Source organism: Tursiops truncatus, chromosome 16 (assembly GCF_011762595.2).
Source record: "Tursiops truncatus isolate mTurTru1 chromosome 16, mTurTru1.mat.Y, whole genome shotgun sequence".
NCBI lineage: Eukaryota > Metazoa > Chordata > Mammalia > Artiodactyla > Delphinidae > Tursiops > Tursiops truncatus.
Genome location: NC_047049.1, coordinates 36,333,785 through 36,349,433, shown reverse-complemented (window position 1 = coordinate 36,349,433; position 15,649 = coordinate 36,333,785). Strand labels below are relative to the sequence as shown.

At 42.8% G+C, this 15,649-nt stretch overlaps 1 protein-coding gene across 1 annotated transcript in view; it reads right to left on the bottom strand.

Annotated features, from left to right (window-relative positions):
* Positions 1-15,649, bottom strand: part of SLC16A12 (solute carrier family 16 member 12) — an 89,323-nt gene that overhangs the window by 66,560 nt on the left and 7,114 nt on the right. Inside the window, exon 2 of the mRNA XM_073794226.1 lies at positions 14,085-14,204. The gene's annotated coding sequence lies outside the window, so the exon portion shown is untranslated. The remainder of the gene's footprint in view (positions 1-14,084; positions 14,205-15,649) is intronic.

The following is a 15,649-nucleotide window of genomic DNA, read 5'->3' as shown; positions in this document are numbered from 1 at the left end:
TCCTCAAAAAATTAAAAATATATAGAATTACCATATGATCCAGCAATTCCACTTCTGGGTATATACCCAAAATAAATGAAAACAGGGACTTGAACAGATATTTGTACATCCACGTTCATAGCAGTATTATTCACAATAGCCAAAAGATAGAAGCAACCCAAGTGTCCAGATGAATGGATAAACAAAATGTGGCATATGTACACAGTGAAATACTATTCAGCCTTAAAGAGGAAATTCTGACCCATGGTACATGTCAGATGAACCTTGAAGACATTATATGAAGTGAGATAAGCCAGTTACAGAGGTACAAATACTGTGTGATTCCACTTATGTGAGGTACCTAGAGTGGTCAAATTCATAGAGACAAAATGAGAATAGTGGTTGCCAAGGGCTGGGGGAGGGAGAATGGGGAGTTATTGTTTAATGGGTATGGAGTTTCAGTTTGAGATGATAAAAAACGTTCTGGAGGGACTTCCCTGGTGGCGCAGTGGTTAAGAGTCCACCTGTCAATGCAGGGCACACAGGTTCGAGCCCTGGTCCGGGCAGATCCCACATGCCATGGAGCAACTAAGCCCGTGTGCCACAACTACTGAGCCCGCATGCCACAACTACTGAAGCCCGCATGCCTAGAGCCCGTGCTCTGCAATAAGAGAAGCCACGGCGGCGAGAAGCCCACGCACCGCAACGAAGACCCAATGCAGCCAAAAATAAATTAATTAATTAATAAAAAAAATGTCCTGGAGATAGATGGTGATGATAGATGCACAACAGTGTGAATGTACTTTAATGTCACAGAACTATACTCTTCTTTGTTTATTGAAGTATAGTCGATTTACAAAGTTGTGCTAGTTTTGGGTGTACAGCAAAGTGATTCAGTTTTACACACACACACACACACACACACACACACACACACACACATATATACATATATATATTCTTTTTCAGAGTCTTTAGAACTATACTCTTAAAAATGGCTAAAATGGTAAATTTTACATTTTGTATTTTTTACCAAAATTAAAAAAAAAACACCATGATGATCCTATCTGTAATTTGCTGTTTTCGCTTCATTTGATACCATGGCTGTTAATAAAGGTACTCTGTCTGATCATTTAGACATGATTGCAAAGTATTTTACTGTATGAATGTATCATAATTGAGTTCACCAATCCTCTACTGTTGGACAGTTAGGCTGCCTCTGATTTTTCTCTCCCCAAAAGACGCTGTATGATTCAATCATGTGACATATCAGGTCACACTACATTCCTGATGATCTTTCTTTTGGACTCATTAAGCTCATTCACAAATATTCTGAAAATCTTGCACTTCAGTCAGCAAAATTTCCACACCATTAAAAAATATTTATTAACTACTTGTCCCTGTAATATATTAATAATTAATAACAAAGATAATGATTAATACTTAATTTTAAATATTTCTTCAGTACTTGTACACATTTTTTTTTTTTTGGCCGCATCGCACGGCACGCAGGATCTTAGTTCCCCGACCAGGGATTGAACCCATGGCCCCTGCAGTGGAAGTGTGGAGTCCTAACCACTGGACCCCCAGGGAAGTCCCAGTACTTTTACACTTTCAAACTTACTACGGAGGACAAAAGTTAGAAATGTTACTAACTGAACATGACACCATGGGCAAGATTCAAAATACTTAACAAGAGGTGGATAAAGGTGCCAGTCACTCAGAGGAGAGGCCAGCTGAACAATGGGTCAGCCAGACCAGTTAACCCTGACTAACCCCAAGGAAACCATTTAACCAGGAGTATGGAGTAATACGGGAGTTCTAAAGCAAAAGTTTCTGAACAGACCCTATCTTTTGTTGGTCGCCCAAAGGAGAAAGAGCATAATTGGGAAAAGAGGAGCCAGACTCTGGACTGGTAAAGTTCAAAACCCCTATGGGACCTGGAAGTGGACCCAGAGGTTCTGTCGGATAAACTGGTCTAGAGCCTAGGAGAGAGATCTGGTGTGCAGATCAAATATACACTTGGAGGTCAGAGCACACAGTTGATCACAAAGACCTTTAAAAGCAGGACTTTCAGACTCTGTGGGTGTCCCTGTTAATGGCAGAGTCAATTCAGCACGTCTGGAGGGAGCCTGAGATTCGCATTTCTGATAAGCTGCTGAGTGAGGCCTGTGCTGGTCCCCAGACTACGAAATGAGAAACAAGGTGTCCTGAGGGTGGGTAGAAAAGGAGAGAGAGCGGGACTTCGAAGAACCCTGATCTCTAGGAGAGGAGGCTGCAACGAAATTGAGAAAGGTAAAAAGAAGTCCAAGAGAGCCTGGGGTCACTGAGGTCAAAGAAGAAAGGAACAATACTGCAGCCCTGCTGAAGAGGTACTGAGCCTGTCGTAGTCCACTCGGGTTGTCACAACAAAATACCACAGACTGAATGGCTGAAACAGCAAACATTTATTCTCCCACAGTTCTGGAGTCTGGAAGTCCAAGATCAGGGTGCCAGGCTGCTCGGTTTCTGGTGAGAGCTCTCTGCCTGGCTTGCAGAGAGCTGCCTTCTTGCTATGCGCTCACGTGGCCTCTCTTTGGTGTGTATATGGAGAGAGAGGTATTTCTCTCTCTTCTTCTTCTTAAAAGGAAACTAATCCTGCCACGGGGTTCCACCCTCATGACCTCATCTAAACCTAATACCTCCCAAAGGCCCTACCTTCTATTTTTTTTTTAATTAATTAATTTATTTATTTATTTTTGGCTGCGTTGGGTCTTCGTTGCTGTGAGCGGGCTTTCTCTAGTTGCAGCGAGCGGGGGCAACTCTTTGTTGTGGTGTGCAGGCTTCTCATTGTTGTGGTTTCTCTTGTTGCAGAGCATGAGCTCTAGGCGTGCGGGCTTCAGTAGTTGTGGCATGTGGGCTCAGTAGTTGTGGCTCGCGGGCTTAGTTGCTCCACAGCGTGTGGGATCTTCCCGGACCAGGGCTCGAACCTGTGTCCCCTGCATTGGCAGGAGGATTCTTAACCACTGTGCCACCAGGGAAGTCCCGGCCCTACCTTCTAATACTATCACATTGGGGGTTAGGGCTTCAACATATGAATTGGGGGGGGCACACAAACATTGCATCCCTAAAAGTGCCCACTGGGGCCTCCCTGGTGGCGCAGTGGTTGAGAGTCCTCCTGCCAATGCAGGGGACACGGGTTCATGCCTTGGTCTGGGAAGATCCCACATGCCGTGGAGTGGCTGGGCCTGTGAGCCATGGCCGCTGAGCCTGCGCATCTGGAGCCTGTGCTCCGCAATGGGAGAGGCCACAACAGTGAGAGGCCCGCGTACCGCTAAAAAACAAAACAACAACAAAAAAAGTGCCCCCTGGACTTTGTGTAAATGTAAAGATACCCAGTAGGTGTTTGGCAGCAACCTCATTGGATGATGTGATTACTTGAGGCACAGATTCATTATGACAACCCAAGACCACTGCTGTAATACTCATGACCTGTCAGCACTCTCAGGCTCCCCCAGGTTGAGAACGCTGAGCCCCTGGCTTGGCAGAATTGCTGTGTCCCGGCTCAGTGCAGCACCCTCGACATAGAGGAGAAGGCTGGAGCTCCTGGGTGCACGTGCCAGGAAGCTCCTGAAACAGGAGTCTAGGCCACAAACGTTCACATCTCTAATACCTATTAATTTGCTAAAAACAGTCCCCCTGGGCACTACAGACTTAACAGAACAGTCAGAGTCAGAAGGCTCGAATCCCTGCCGGCAGCCTGCATTTTCTCTCTCTGAAACTATCAATTTTGCTTTACTTTACAGGCCCAGCAGAAGTTCTATTTGTGGAAATTGAAAATAAGTGCAGTCACAAATGCTTCTTATCCCCATATTCCCACAAGAAGCTCAAAGAAAAGGCACATGGTTTCCCAGGTCCAAGCTCCCAGGCTTGTTATTCTAGTGACCTCATCACTCACTCTGCAGAAAGCCCTGCAGAAAACCAGGCCTGCAAGAGCCCTGCTCCCCATAGAATGGCTTCCTGGGGGAGTTCCCAGCTCAGCTCACAGCTCTCTGGCCCCGGCCATGGGATCCACTGACTAGGGCGGTCATAAACTGCACTCAGCCATCATTAGTTAACCTCGGAAAGTCATCACAATCGATACGATGAGAGATGGGATTTTCCACAATGCTTTACTTTCACTTAAAATTAAAATTAAATAAACCAGGTGCTGCCTTGTAGAGCCAAAAATTTTTTATAATTGTGGTTATTTGGCAAATTAAGGCAAAAGACCAAGCAGAATGCCAAAAAGAAGCTACCTTGACTTATAATTACAATGATCTCGCTTATCCAGACATATTAGCTAGCTATGTGACAAAGGGCTAAAAGCTAACAAAATTGAAATCTGTGCAATTTATTCACAGGAACACATCAATGCATCTGATTCATTTATTTATACTCTAGAGATAATTCTAACTGGCCTAATTATTTGTTTTTCAAGGCAGCAACAAATTAGAATGTAAACTCCAGGGCAGGGATTTTTGTCTGTTTTGCTCACTGATATATCCCTGACACCAAGAACAGAACTCAAGTATCTGATGGATGGTGAGAGAATGAACCTTTACATGTTCTCCTCAATTTTACAGCCCAGACCCACCCTATTATGTCACAACTCAGCTACTTCACACTTGAGCCCCAAAGACCTTTGATTTTGCAACCCCTGGTTTAAGTGCTATGACAGACCATTGGCTTGTAAATGGATATTCTAAGCAACTGATACAATTTCTTGTATGAATAAAAATATTCCCTCTGTGATCTTGTTTCCACTGGTTATTTGCTTAGCACCTTGTTTTTACCAAAACAAGTGTCCACCTTGTTTCCTACCAGATCGTAAACTCCTTCACTCTAGTTATTGAGGCAAATTGGTTGAATTGAGCTGGAAAGGGAAATTTTAGCTCAGTGCCTATCCTTCACCATTTGAAGGCTCTCCAAACTGAACTCCACCTGGAGAGGAATAGAGTCTTGTAAAAAACTGATAAACAGAAACCTCAATTAAAGAGTCAGGAGACCAGAAAGGGGAGCACTTATGCCCTGTGATGGTAACAGAGCTCAACAGCAAGAAGGAAGACTCCTTTCCTAGCAACAGCTCAGCCAGTGAAAGGCCATGGACTCTGTTTACTAGAACCCTGCCAACTTCCTTTTCCCCTCCATAAAATAGTTCTCCTTCCCTGGCTGTGAAGGGACTTGCACGTGGCTCACCATGGTTGCAGACCGCAAACTGCAATTCTCTGCTGATCCTGGATAAACCCATCTTTGCTAGAGAAATATCTGGCAGTCTATTTGTTTTAGGTCAACAGTGTGGGTAATTGTTTTTAATCCCCTCATTACCCGGCATATCATAGGAACTAAGTGGCATTGTAATTTCCCATTTGAAACACAGCACTTTTTTGGATTAACATTCTGTTCAAGTTTCAACAGTTCTGTGGCCAATGTGATACTTCCAATAATGGCCAGGAATCCACTAAATCCATGACAGGCCAACAGTTCTTGCTGAGGCCTAATTCAAGAAAAATTCCAATGTTTAAGAGCCATGTTCTTTTTTTTTCTAATTCAAAATGAAAATAGCTTATTGAGTTCTATTGGGAGAATGGGGAGATTAGAAATGTACATTCTCATAACCTAGAACACCAACTTTATTGAACAGAAGACTCTCACGTCCCTGTCTGAGCGTCTCTAAGAAATAACCCTGCAGAGGTAGTTGGGCAGTTTTCTGATCTTTCATATTTATACAGAACTCTACCATTCACAAAGTAAGTTATTAGGCATTACGCATTCCCCAAACCACTCCTCAAGGGATTGATTACCACATTCCCACAACCCTAAAATAACAGAAATTGTAAGTTACCTCATGGACTTAAAAACAACTTTTCAGGAAAAAGGAAAAATTAAGAAACTCCAGGATTAAATATTTGCATCTACTGCCGATCACATGTTATTTCAGAAACATTAAAATGAGAAGGAAAAATAGTGTACCTTAGACTCGGGGAAACTGAGACTAGAATCTTCTGATCTTCCAGTGACTTGCTCAAAGTCACTCGATGATTTGTCTACAGGACCAGGGCTAGGGCATCTTCATTTCTTTCATGCAACAGTAGCTGAGCACCAATACATGCAAGTGCTGGAAAAACAGAGATGAGCAGAGGCAGCCCGGGCCGTCCTCCCCACCTCTTACTGTCAGGGGCTCTGCTCTCTGCTTGGGCAAGGCAGGACAGAGCAGCACAGATAGCTCTCCTTTCTCAGAAGAGTTGGCTGCCAGGACACTCCGGTGCTGCTAAACCTGGGAGTATCTTGGTTCCCAGAGCCCAGCCCTCCAGCAGCCTCACCCAGGTAGGTCCCGGAGAGGACAATGCGTTTCTGAGCCCCACGTCTGCCCTCTCAGCAGTTCTGTCTGTCTGGAGACAGGCATGCCTGGCTCCTTTAGGTGATTTGTACACGCAGAGAAGGTGGCCAGGGAGCACACACACCAAACTGTTCGCAGTGTAAACCTGGAGCGTGGGAGAAGAGGGGGTGCAGTGGGGAAGCACTATGCCCTTTATTTCCTACTGTAAAATCTAAACTATTTCAGAGGTGATTTTGAAAATGCAGATCTGGAAAAAGAAAGCAAGAAAAGCAAATCTAAAGTGTGCAATTTGGACATACAAAGGTTTGGGTTGAAATCCAGGCTCTCCCATTGACTTGCTGTGTAACCATGTCTCCCCTGTCTACCCACTTCACAGCGTTGTTCCAAACGATTTAGTTGCTGCCACTGGACTCTCTCCCCGTCCCCACATCCACAGTCCTGGTCACACTGTGTAGTCAGTCTGTTAATGGGTTCTTCCAGGGCAGGGGTGGTCCCACTCTTTGCTTTTTCCTAATATCATACATGACACATTAGTGTTTAAAATTACCTGGGGAAACATATAGGCAGAGAACACGATTTATATCATATACGCTCTACTCGCAACTATGACTTTTAAAAATCTGTTTAAGAATAGTGGCAGTTCCTTCCTCTGACTTTCTGTTGCTACATAGCTTCATTCATCAATGTATCTTGCGGGCGGTGGCAAGACCTGGGGAGAAGTATTTTAGGAATTGTTGAAAGAATTACACTGGGTCATATGAAGGAGTCTCTCTACTTCCTCCTCAAAACCGATAACGAATACTCCACGTTCATATTGCATCAACAAAAAAACAGTATCTCTCACTTCATCTTTCCCATCAATTTACTCACAGAATGTCTAAGAGTATAGCAGAGGGCCCAGCATGAGGGCCAGAACCATGAATAAAAAGCAGATGTGTCTGAAAAACAGGCCTTCAGGGAGTCGATCTGCAAGTAGATCAAGAGGCCTCCTGAGCCGTAACTCACACTAAGGGGAGAATGAAGCAAGATGCACAAGTTGAGTTTCTCCCCTGGACTTGACAACTAATGGGGAAGAATTGACGTAGGCTGGATTTCCTCAAAATCCAGTATAGGTTAAGCAATTCAAACACTATTTGTATCATAATTGCAAAGGGGGCCTGGGAAAAAGTAAGTTATGTGGTATCAGGCAGAACAGTTCTGATTTTCCGGAAATATTTTATGATCCCAGGCATATAAAGCAGCAGAATGAAAAGACACATAATCCCCAAAAACATTACAAGTGTGGCACCTTCACCACTCAAAAGCCTTCCATGAACTGATCAGGCAACTCATACAAAAATTTCAAACTCTCACCCAGCTCTTCTCCTTCAAAGAAACTACCATAACGATATAAACCAAAATACAGAAAAAGTTCACTCCACAATGATGTTCAAAGCAGGGCAACGTGCGACATCAAAAAAATGATGCCCCACACTTACTGACTTCATTTCCTGATAGGTCTCTGGACCGCAAAGCCTCAATACAACACAAATTCAGCCTTGACCTCTTCATGAGGCTCAGATGGCACAAAATATACAAGAACCTGAGAAACATTTGTAAATCCCTTTACTATTTCAAAAGCATAAATATGCAAAAAGCTTATATCTGGAGAAAGAAAGGAACGGTGGAAAGAAAAGCATCACGTGTTCTAAAAGGACACATACACACAAGTGTTTTGCAAATCTCCAGACCGTGCCCTGAACTAGTGAGCTAAAGACAATCAGTGGCAGATAACAGAGAAATTGTCAGGGGCCTCACCGCCAGCTGCCACTACTCAGTCACAAAGCCCGAGGAAAGGGCAGTGACCCGACCCTTGCCAATGACTTGAGGAAAAGTCTTTAGGGAGATCCTGGGAAAGGTTTCCTCATTACTGAGGAGATAGGAAGACACAGCTTCTCCCCTTCCACTGGATGTCTCCTACCTCGATATGACCCTTCAAACTATTACCCATCTTGGGACCATGAGGGGAGTCAGGCTGAGAACGAAACCAACACAGGGCAGGATCGAAACCAAAAGAATCACAGAGAAACAAACTCAGAGCCAGACATTCTGCTCCTGGACTTTCTACTGCACAAAGGAATTCTTTTCCTTACTAGTAAAGTCAGCCCAGGTTAGAGTTTCTGTTCCTTACACCCCAAAACATCCTACCTGATACATTATCTACATGTGCCACTTCTGTATCAGACACAGCTCACAAATTATTTTGCCCTATGCGGTAGCTCCACAACTTCACATGTGGGGATTTCTAAGCTTCTATCAGATGTACTTTTGATTTCCTGAAATCCTAAATGGGCAGAAGAAAAAGGGAGACAGAGGTATGCACAGCTGTACAAAGGGAACACATACGGCTGGTTCCCATCACACGGCTAACTATAGAAGCAGAGACCACCACAGTGAGTCCCACTGAAGAGTCTCACTGAAGCTTCTGGCCCCTTTCCCATGACCCCCACCCCCATATATCACAACAAAGCTCGACATCTGGAAGCCCGATGATCTTCAGCTGCCTCTCTCTGCCCAGAGACTGTTGTACTGCACACGACCAGGAGAAAAAAAGAGGAGGGAGAAGGAAGGGGAAGAGGAGATGTCATCAGAGCAAGTAGTCTTTTCTTTCCAGGGTGATAATGGCAATTTTCGAAAACACCCAAAATTGCTTGTGAAATGTACTGTCTTGTCAATTAACACTTCAAATCCTTTTTTCAAAAATTACAGTGCAGAATAGAAGCTATTCAACTGTTCTTTGACAATGTTCTACTGAGACCACTGAGTGATTTTTATTGCATGCCAGCTATCAGCTAACCTTCTGTATCTTTCCCTAAAACCATAACACACTTGAGTTGCAGCTTTCTAAAGTCTAGACCAGTCCGTGGGGCTTCTTGGAACCATCCTCCCAGGAGAAGCAGGGTCCAGCCAACATCTACCCAACACCTCTGCGGATCTCAGCCTTGACCTTGACCTTGTGAGATTTACCTCCAGTCCACTTGAGTCATGTCCTCCCAAAGCCACACCATCAACCTACCATCACCTGTGCCTACCCTCACTTCTGAAATGCAGCGTTGTTGTGATAATTAAGTATCCCTCTCTAACCCCAACTTTCCAACCTCCCCAAGTCTCCAGCTCCTCAACTTCTTTTTTTTTTTAACATCTTTATTGGGGTATAATTGCTTTACAATGGTGTGTTAGTTTCTGCTTTATAACAAAGTGAATCAGTTATACATATACATATGTTCCCATATCTCTTCCCTCTTGCATCTCCCTCCCTCCCACCCTCCCTATCCCACCCCTCCAGACGGTCACAAAGCACCGAGCTGATCTCCCTGCACCTGGTTTTCAACCTCCTTGAACCCTCAGGCCCCTGGTTCCTCCATTTTCTCCCATTCCATCAGCCTGTCCTGCTCTCGTATCCTTCTCCTTCAAGGCTAGAGCTCATAATCCATCACATCAATTGCTCTCTTTCTGGCATCCCCAATCCTTCCAAGCCACCAGTCCCCAATTCCACATCAATCCAAATATCCGAACGTTTCCACTCCTATAAACGGTAAGGCAAGTTCTGCTAGAGCAAACCTTTCAACCTTGCAGATTAATGGCGCGACACAATCACGATTTCTAACACAGGCTAAGTGCATGGAGTGACTCAGCATCAATGTGTTGTACCAATTCCATACACACGTTGGTTCCTGGTTCTGCCTCTTAGTAGCTGTACAACCTCAGGCAAGTTGCTTAACCCTCTGTGTTTTAGTTGTCTCATTTGTAAAGTTAGGATAATAATTCCATCTTTACAGAGTTGTTGCAAGAAATTAGTGAGTAAATACATGTAATTTTAACAATGCTTAGAACATAAAAAGTGTCCAAAACTATTGGTGCCAGTTACTATTTTAGAGAGAATTGGGGCCGCTGGATAGGATTTCTCTCTATTTCCGTTCCTTCAGTTATTCTTCCAGTTTATTCACATCCATGTGCATCCTTATTTCTTTTCTGCCTTTCTCAAAGAAAGATGTGTCCATTTATATTTAATTTTTCTAGTTAATATCCCCCTCCTCTTTTCTATATTTTGAACCTAGACATTTACACTGGGTCTGCTTTAGCCTATAAATTTACTCAAGTGTCTCTCATCTTGAAGCAGAAAGGAAGAACAGGAGAAAGGAAAGAAGGGGACATAAGGGAGAGAAGGGGCAAAAACTACCCTTCAGCCTTGCCACCCTTTCCAACTACCACCAATTACTTTCTTCCCTTTACACTCCCAGCCTCTTAAGAACCTGTCTCCTCACCCCGTCCTCATTCCCACCACCATGGAATGGAATTTGCCACCTGCCCCCCATACACACCACGCAAGCTATTTTTGACATTATCACCAATGGCTCCTAATTGCCAGTGGTAGCTCTGCATCCTTAATTAACTGACCTCTCTGTAGCATCTGGCACTGCTGACTTCTCTCTCATTCCTGAACTATTTCTCCCCTGAATTTCCATGACAGGAGTCTCTCCTGTTGAGCCTTCCTCCCCTGAGACCTGTGCTTCTTACTTCTTTGGCTAGATCCTTCTTCCTCGGACCACTCATTAGATATTGCATCATTTATTCATTCATTCAACACATGTACTGAACACGTACCGAAGGGCAGGTACCATGACAGCTGCTGGAACCAGCTAAGCACGGGCAGCTGAAACACAACTCCAGAGGTCATTACTACTCATGGTGAGACACAACGACTCAGACACCTGAGTGGTCTTTTCTGAAGTCATGTGTGGCAGTGACACGACTCGGGCCCTGCCCTCACACTTGGTATAGTGAAAAAGAACATGTAACTAGACAATCAGAGGACAAAAAGAAAGGTACAGTGACCGCGGTAGAATGTGAACACACCCTAGTTACGCTCCACAATTTTTTGATCCATTTCACACTTCACTCTTCACACACTCCCCAGGTAATTACATCCCATCATGTGATTTTAACTGAACCTAGTAGCCGATGATGCCCAAATCTTGTATTATTTGCACAGAATATCATATTGCCTACCAAACGTCTCTACCACACGCCCTAGAGGGCACCAAGGCACCAAAAATATAAATAAAGCAAAAGTCTTACCATGAGGCATTAATCATTTCCCATCTGTACCACTTCAGCAGACCCCCTGGTTTATCACCCTCTTGGACTTTTCTTCAAGCCCCATTAAGAGTTAGCTGTTTGAAACACAAGTTAATTTTATCACCAAACCCCCAGTCCTACCTAAATCCCCTGTGTAAAAGCTTTCAAGGATTACTCTCAGTGGCCAAAGCAAAATTGAAACTCCTTCTACCTTAGTGTGATACACAAGACCCTAAATGATCTAGCTCCTGCCTGCTCTTCTGTCATCTACACAGCCACATACGTACCCTGCACATCAGCCACCCCAAACCACCCTGAAAAACCATGTGGTTCCTTCAATCCACAGTGTCCTTTCCCACCTCATTCCCTTTGTACCTATTGTTCCTGCTGCCTAGAATGCCCTTCCTCTGGTTGTTCACCTCATGAATTTCTACATTTAATTGCTTGACCCATCTAGGCAGAGGTAAGTATCTCTGGCTCTAAACTCCCATAGAAAGCAGTCACTACTGGGACTTAGCACAGTGCAGTGACTCTTTATTGATACACCTGTCTCCCCTAGGATAGCGTAAGCCTTTGAGTAAGGACCCTGCCTATTCCCTGTGGGCCTTCAGCATCCGGGGCAGCAGCTAGCACGTGCTGGGTACTCAGCCTGGTGAAGAGGTAAACTCACTGAGTTATTTTAACATTGTTTAATCACAGTACTTTTTAATTAGGGACTTCAAAGGTAATTAATTCTCTTTCATCAAATGTCTCTTCCCCAGAAGAGACTATTTAAGATTATTAAAACTATAAAAGGCTAAACTGCAATTTTACCTTAATATACAGTAACCTGTCTTTGGAACCAATTAGGTGTACTATTATGCGAGAATTTATAAAGAAAGCAGAATGTTCCAGGACACTTCTGAGATGTCAATTTGGGGGATCAAATGACTCAATGTCATTTGAAATTTTAGTTAGACCTTCATTTCTAATAAAATTAGAATATTTGGGACTTCCCTGGTGGTCTAGTGGTTAAGACTCTGTGCTCCCAATGCAGGGGGCCTGGGTTCGATCCGTGGTCAGGGAACTAGATCCCACATGCCGCAACTAAAGATCCCTCACGCCACAACTAAAGATCTCGCATGCTGCAACGAAGATCCCATGTGCCACAACTAAGATCTGGTGCAGCCAAATAAATACTTTTTAAAAAATTAGAATATATGGTTGGCTACATTTTATTTTATTTGAATGTGGAAGATAATCAAAGAAGTCAACCTAAAGAAGTAAAAAGGAATAACCCATAGTAGAAGATAATGTAAAAAAAATATACATTTATATGAATATGTATAACTGAATCACTTTGCTGTACATCTGAAACTAATACAAAATTGTAAATCAACTATATTTCAAGAAAAAATTTTAAAAAGAAGTAAAAAGAAGAGGAAAATGTGTGGGGCTTAATTTTTGATACAATGACCAGTCCCTTTATCATTGGAACACCCTTACTATTAAGTAAAATATTTTTGACAGTATCTTATTTATATCCATTTATGTATTCTTTACCCACGTACTTTGACTTTTTCTGAGAATGTTTATGAATTTTTTAATTAAGTCGTCACTGTTGCCTGGTGAGCCTTGTAACTGAAGTTGCCAAACAGCTAGCAAGCATGGAGGGCAGGGTCTGTGTCACTGAAACGAAATGAAGCTTGGACCCAGGTGGAATGGACCTTACCCCTGGGTTCATTGGGATTACAACCAGAACCTGGAAGTCACTGCTCTGATTACAAAAGAGAGAACAGAGACATGGGGGAGATATCTGGCTTTTAAAAGTCAAGAAACCACAATACTTCTTAAATCATTTTATGCCAAAAATACCACAATGGCTGTCTACACTGCCAAATCCACTAGCTAACCACTCAGGTTTATCTTCTCATTCTGCACCTCAATACGCGTATGGAAGAAGCCCTATAGTTCTGAGCAGGATATAGGATTTTTGAAGAGTGGGAGAACTTCCTTGGCTGGTTCCCACAGCCTGTGCTCTGACCCTACCAGGCTACCTCCCCCACCCACACATACACTCGTGTTCCAACTCTTCCAACAGTTATGCACGAGCATATGTGGGGAAACAGCAAATTAAAATAGAAAAAGGAAACATCACTGACCAATATGTATTGGGTTAACGTGAGTACAGAAGAGTGTACCTGACCTAGCACAGCTACTCCTCGGCATTTTATCTTTGACCTGTTACACTCTCTATAAACACTCCCCATGGGTAATTACACTTACACACACACACACACACACACACACACACACACACACACACACAACTTAAACTGAGTCTCTATGCTGATGACTCCCAATCTATATTTCTTGCCCAGAATATCTAACTGCTCATTTGGCTCTCTCTCCCCACAAGCATGAAGGATATAAAGTTAATAAGACCCCAAGTCTTCCCATGCTTTTTTCAACACAGATGCACAGTAGCAGCTAGAAATAATTAGGAGCGACCAGAACCACATAAACCGAATTTGGCAGAAACTTAGAAACATGTGACCTAGGCATTTACAAACTTGTTTTTGCCAAGAAATCCTTTGTTCAAATAAAATCTTACTTGGAAACCCAAAATGTGAAATCAAGAATAGCCCACCTGCTCGGGTTGCAGAAAAAACCACCGAAAGGAACCCTAAGCTGGACGCTGGACTCTTCCTGCCCACATTGTCCCCATGCCCTGGAACAGCCCCCGAGGCTCCTTGAAACTCTCAGAAATCTGCAAAACATAGTTCAAAAACTACTGGTCAAGATCCATGAAGGTGCTATTTTCAATACAAAAATTAACAGCGTAAGCACAGTTTGGGAAAGCTAACTGGTAACCAGGCATGAGAATTTCCATGAGTATTAACAGATGCACACTATATATAAAAGAGATAACCAACAAGGACCTACAGTACAGCACAGGGAACTATACTCACTATTTTGTAATAACCTATAAGGGAAAAGAATCTGAAAAAGAATGTGTGTGTGTGTGTGTGTGTGTGTGTGTGTATGTATGTATATATATACGTATATATATATATATATATATATATAACTGAATCACTTTGCTGATTCAACAACACAACATTGTAAATTAACTATACTTCAATAATAAATAAATGAATACATAAATAAATAAAAGAACAAATGTCACTAAAAATAAAGTTGGTTCTGAGTAGCGAGAGCTAGATCAGTCTTTTTCAGGCCCTATGTCAACCACTTCACCACATTTTCTCAAAGACAGTAAATCCCAATGACAAGGAAAACCCTAAAATTAGTCATATTTTGTTTAAGTCACACAAGGCCAAGTTTAAATTGCTATCTTTCTTATACTAGCTTTCTTATCTAAACTCCTATATTTTCGAAATCAATTTGGTACAATTAAAAGGAAAAGTATCCTTTTAATTAAGGATTTAAGAGGCAAATTTGAGCATTAGGATTAACAAGTCAGTCAACTTAAGGAAACACATAATAAATAAGGACATATCTGTAAGTTATTATAGAGGAAACACATTGTTGTACAGGAAAATCCCAACTTACTGTCCTCGAGTAACAGACCTATATGACACCACAATCACCAAAAACATGCAACAAGGTGGGCAACCGATGGGTTGGTTGACTGTCATGATACCAAATTTGGTTGCTTTGGTTACTTTGACACTGTACACACATAAGCTCAGTGAATCTCACGGGGCGAAAAATCAGTGGAAATTCACTTAACCGTTAGAAAATCTTCCCATTTACTTAGTGGACACTGTATAGAGAAATTACAAAAATCCAATATCATGTTTAATTTTTTCATCATAAAAAGACACTATAACAGCGATTTGTTTCAATAACATTTATTCTGAAAAAGCATAACATGATTAAGTATTATATAGATTGGTGGCTCTCAACCCTGGCTGCACATGAGATTCACCAGGGGATGCCCCGGATCTGTCCCAGAGCTACTGAATCAGAATTTCTGAGGGTGGCTTTTGGCACCAATAGTTTCTTTTCCTTCCCCAGCTTATTCTAATGTGTCACCAGGCTTGAGAGCCATTGATATAGTCTTGCATCAACTGATCAACTCAGTTGTCAAACACCAACACGAACAAACCATTCCTTTTTGGTAGCAGTGACGCCTGTGAGCTGGGCTCCCCTGGCTCATGACTAGTTAATAATGATGGGTAAGGCTGC